The 6,000-nt window shown below is 26.6% G+C and overlaps 1 protein-coding gene across 1 annotated transcript in view; it reads right to left on the minus strand.

The window, feature by feature from the left end:
• LOC100164234 (Ig-like and fibronectin type-III domain-containing protein 1) overlaps positions 1–4,820 on the minus strand; it is a 106,680-nt gene extending 101,860 nt beyond the window's left edge. The window contains exon 1 of the mRNA XM_029486964.1: positions 4,601–4,820. The gene's annotated coding sequence lies outside the window, so the exon portion shown is untranslated. The remainder of the gene's footprint in view (positions 1–4,600) is intronic.
• Positions 4,821–6,000: the final 1,180 nt, after the last annotated feature.

Raw genomic sequence — 6,000 nt, forward strand, 5'->3', positions numbered from 1 at the left:
TTCAATATTCTACGATGTCATAATTTATCATAATTTAATACAATGTGAAATTATTATTTTCATTTTGGCTAGATCAACGTATAAATCAATTATCTATCATTGGCCATTTATGTGAAGTAGGTATATGTTTTCATCCTAATACTATATATAGTATACTGTATACACAGAACTTAAGAAAAACATTTTTTATTATTTCAATAAATATTTTTCAAATAATTTATGTATTATCGTGTATCTAATCTTGGTAAAAATATTACATTAACATTTTTAATAACACGGAATTGCTTTGGCCTTTCGTATAATCGTATATTAAGTTCATTGTTTGTGTATTTTTTTAAGTTATCGTCTAAACAATCAGATATAATATAAAAACATTAAAAATACTTACGAAAATTATTTGAACTAAATTAAATATTTATTAACCTTTCATATTATGAGTTTATTATTAATACTTTTAAATAACAGTAATACTTTTTTTAATCGCAAGAAGACAAGAAGTTCAAAGATTACATACTCATTACCTTTATTAACAATATGTTCTATAATTATTTTATTTATAATAACTACTATAATGTGGCTATTAAATTTACATTTATTACATCTATAACGAGCACCTACCTACAATGATTTTATTATTATATTAGATATTTTGAACGTTATAAGCATAACTATTACAAGTGTTTGAAATTATAAATTGGTTAAATATTATAAATATAAGTACGATCTTCTGGTAATGCATTTTACTTCGGTAATTTTCAAAAATATTAACAATTAACGCTACAATATTAAAATATGGATAATTTAGTAACTTAAAAAAGTAAAATATTTCATTGTGGTCACAATTACACAAAACCTTTTATACATACAACAATAACACATTAAATTAACTTAATGTGTTTTTACCACAAATGTATATGTCATTAGGAATAAATTATTTATAATTTTTAAAATTATAATTATATTGGTACTAATTTTTTATTGCAAATGTATTTGTTTATAGTAAACATTTTTTTAATTTATTTCAAGTACCTATAATGACCAACAGATTTAATTGTTGTTTTTATTGTTTACCAAAAAAGATTTATAGTACCTACCTATTTTTAAAGCTAACATGTTTAACATTTAACAACTGGGAGTTGGGACATGCCTTGAAATACTAAGAATTTATTAAGTACAATCTAAACTTTAAAGTACATTTAATTAAATAATGTTTTCATCTTACATTACACACATTTTGGCAGTTATATTTTATTAAAAATAATTTATAAGAAAATTATCAAAATCATTTATTTGATGGTTTTAAATAGATTAGTGATACTACCTGATTGTAAAATATTAGTACCTATTGGAATTTAAAATGTTAGTTGTTTTCATGTAAAATGTATTGTAAGTTGCGTGATGTATTCAATGTTTTTAAAAAACCGTAAGAAAAACTTAAAAAACATTGTACACTGAAAATCTTAAGAAAAAAAATGTATTATATATTTTGTCAGTGATATTTTTTAAAAATTATGATTTTAAAATTAGATAATAGTTTTGAATTAAATGTAGGTATTGCATTTATTATTTTGTTGTAAAAACTATTTTTTTAATTTTCTTCATTTATAGAATAATTTTGAAATGCTTACTAAAATTTAGTTAATTTTATAAACTATCTCATTCATAGTTCTTAACAACTATAGATATTCAAATATTTTCAAGTTTTCAATTGTTAAAAGATATGATTAATTTGTAAATATTTGTAATTTATATATTGTATTGATCTGAACGAGTAAATAATTTTCAAAAAATTTGTTCGTCACTAAATTCTCAAATGCTGATCTTTCAAATAAAAATCGTTTAACATCTATAATAATGTACCTAATAGTCACTATCTGTATAAAATATATAGGTAATAGTATTTATAAGAGGTAGATTTGGAGTTTTATTTACACCAATGACCAATGATACGTTTACGTTTTAAGTAAACCGATTTATGCGCTTATTCACGACCAGTCAAATACTTTGGTGGTTGGGTCCGACAATTCTCAAGTAAAATCATGATCTTATCCAACATATAGTAAAGGCTATTGATCCAACGTTTTAATGGTCCCGTATTATGATTAATTCGTGCATAACCTGAAGCGCGAAAAACCGGAATGCGCAAGGTGTCCGTCGGTCGTCATACATATGTACCTACACAGTACATATAACTCTCCGTAATCTTTTTCATTTTTTTTTCCGGTTGTTCAGCAATCCATCCGAAACATTGACCTCGGCAGTACTCCGTTCTCATGCAAATGTACCACAGCCACCTTAATTATTGCACTATTGTCCAAAATTCACGACGCAAGTAGGTACAATTTTTACGAGACTTTTTTTATGCATGCTATTTATTTTTATTTTTATGTACCTACGCATATACAATATACACACCGAACAAATCACAACGAATATTTTGTAACGTTTGCATTATTTATAATAAATGATAATGTATTATAATAATCGTTATTATTGTTACTATGCGTATAAACATGGAGCTTCTGGTCACGTTTCTCAGGCTGAAGGTTGAGGCCTTGTCCTCGACTTGAAGAGGCCGCGTCTGCGGTACCGATATTGCTGCTAGACAGCAATAGAACGTGATAACACCACCGACTGTGTGACACTTTAAATGGATTCATCCTGTGTATTAAGGTTTTTTTTTCACTTCTATGTATAACGTACGCCGGAATGTTGGGGAGCCGCTCCTACTAATATACCGCTATCGGCCTATTTAAGTTCGCGACAGTTCGGTTTGCTACTAAACAAAAAAGGATTACCTACAAAAACAAAAGCATTATGTTGTTCTTGGATGTTGATAATAGATCCGGTTTCATTTCATTTCTCTTCAAATAAACGACGTGTAAGTATTCAATTTACGAGGTCAGAACTTTTTGAAAGGGACATAAATAATATAACTTTCAATAGAACGAATTCATATCGTAAATTATTACTAATTGTAAATTATTTGTTCTAAGCGAACACAATCAATGTGCGATTACAATCGTCTCGCATATTATTTTTCTCCGAGAATGACCATTGACTAACAATAATAATTGGAAAATATATAGTTTTGAACAACACACGGTTGTGATATAACTAATAACATTTTTTTTTTTACGTACAATTTTTGGAGCGTATCCAAATAATAGCTAAATACTTTAATTTCATTAGGTCTAGGTCTAAGGTTTCGCAAAACTATTTGTACTATTTCACTTGACTAATCATCTGTAACATGAAAACTGCATGCTCGATTGTTCAGCATGATGTCAAAAAGATCATTTAGTAATTAAGAAGAAAATATTACGTAATTCATAAAATTGTATGCAAAAAAATACTGCAACATTCAAGTACCTAAATATATCAATTTAATAATGCGGTACCAGTTATACTAGTATAGCCAATAATATAATAAAAAAAAAATGTGGTAGGTACCTTAGATAATATACCGTTAATGATACATACACGATAATATCTACAAATATTATACATCATCTGATTCTGATTTTTTATACCAAATTAAAATCAAGTTATTAAAAATAAATGTTTTAAATTACATAGTTGTCGAGTATGTATACTTGATTTATTTTAAAAAGAGTTTTAATCATATCTTTATTTTCTAGATATTTTGTTATTGATTTTGGCTTTATAATTATTATGATGTTATAAATACTCAACCAAAAATAAATTTTAACGTAACTATTTAATAACTTTAAAATATTTCTCAATTTTAATCATAATCAACATGTTGAAAATTATGATTCTAATTAATATTTAAAAACATAATAGATTTAAAATATTTTTTAATAATTATAAGATAATGGTAATTCATTTATTTTTTAAATTATATTTACCAAGTTTTTATTTTTAAATATGTTACTGCATAAGCGATACACAATATTATTGTAATTTATTATTATAAAATTAATATATACATTAAAACTAATAAAGTTATATTAATATATATTATAATTTATTGGAACTAAGTTTTGACTATACCTAAGTACTATTTAATTTTTAATTTTTAATCTCATCTTATAAATTTAAAATATTATCAGTATACATACGACACACCTATTTATAGATTTTATAACTAAACTGCTCCATACTGAATAACTTAAATTTGTTTGAAAGAAAAAAATTTAGTCCAGTTAATAATTTTAAAATTGTTGTAGGTATTTATAATATTATCTCTCAATAATTGAGAATTAATAAAATCCTTAAATATGTATTCGATGTTAACATAATTAGGTATAACTGACTTACCTAAAACAAATTATCAAAAAAAAATATTTTTTCAAGTTATTTTACATTTTATATTTAATAGTTAAATTTAAATTTTATTTATTTAAATTATATAATAATTGTAAGATATGTAATAAACTAGCTCAAGTGTGTATGGATATATTATATTTTTTGAATTTAAAATTTTATTTTTAATATTAGGTACCTATCTAGTACAATATAATCTCTTATATATAATATAGTAGTCAATGTGAATAAAATTATAATTTTCTAAAGTTTTGTTACCGTGAATAAATAAAAGTGTATCAATATTATATTATATAAATAAATTACTTACTATTTGGTTTCAGTAGTTGGTACTTTGGAGCAACAAGTAGTCGAAGAAAGATTGTAAAAAGTAATAATAATAAAAAAAAAAACGTTTTCTTCCCCGTTACGATCGTAATAGTAAAAAATAAAAAGTATATCGTACGGAACCACGCGAAGCGGACGAGAAAGGGGAACACCAAACACGGACCAAGACGCGCGTCCGACTGACAGCCGTTCGGACTCGGGAGTTAATACTTCGGGGAGCCCCTTCTTGCGCCGTGACGCGCACACCCTCCCGGCACGAACTGCCGCCGCGATCGCCTTTTTGCAAACAACCATGAATTATTACAAATAGTTTTAAAAACACCGGGGGAATGTTTTGAAATTAATTTTAAGGGCAATTAAAAACTGCGGGCTGGAGGATGACGATGCTGTGGACGGAAAAAAAGTTTTAATAAAATATCCCAGCGGTATTTCTTATAGTATCCGCCGACACCGCAGCAGCAGCAGCAGCACAGTCCGGGGGGATTTGCCGCAATCAAAACGATAGAGGAAGAGAGACTATTGCTCCACAAAGTCTTCCGCAATATAACATGACGATAAGGGCGAAAACGGAGACAGGGAAAGGGTGAGCGCTGACAATGCGGATGAGAGATGAGTTTTTCTCGGGTATTTTCATTGCACGTTAATTGAACACTATACCTATATGGCAGTATTATATTAATTATTATGGTCCAGAATATGAGTTGTGTACCTATAATAATATCAACATTTCGCATAGAAAGGGTTGGTATAATCAGTTACATAATAATATGTATCAAAGGTAATATCAAGTATTCAAGTTACAAAATATGTAACATGTAATTTGTAAACGGTTACATAATTTTCAAGTAACTTCAAATTTTAGAACTTATCTTATCATCTTTTTATTGCAATATTAATTAAAAGATAAATGTAGCTAAAGTTAACATTTAAACGATAATTGAACGATGTCAATAACGTTTATTGTCATTTTTAAATATTTAAACATTTTATATAATAAACATTAATTGTTTTAGATTCTGAGTGGAACGATGAATGTATTGATTTTACAATGATGTGTGTTTTTTTATTTTTTTATTTTTTTATTTTTTTTTATTTTTTTTGTGTCTGTGTACACGATAAGTAGTCGAAATAATGCTACGATTTTCAACTTCAGTATCTTGTTCGATCAGAAAGTGAATATTGTTGGTGCATTGGGGAGGTCAAAATTCAAATTTCCCAGTGGCTTTCAAAAGCGCCGGGAAAAACAAAAGAAAAATTAAGGAAAAACGGGAATTTTTACGCAAAATTGATTTTTCACAAAATTGAATTTGGTTTTTGGTGTAACTTTAAAAAAAATTACCGTAGATACATGAAATTTTGACTGAATGTTTATCTTAGCATCTT

The sequence above is a fragment of the Acyrthosiphon pisum genome, chromosome A1, assembly GCF_005508785.2.
Source record: "Acyrthosiphon pisum isolate AL4f chromosome A1, pea_aphid_22Mar2018_4r6ur, whole genome shotgun sequence".
In the NCBI taxonomy this organism is placed as follows: domain Eukaryota; kingdom Metazoa; phylum Arthropoda; class Insecta; order Hemiptera; family Aphididae; genus Acyrthosiphon; species Acyrthosiphon pisum.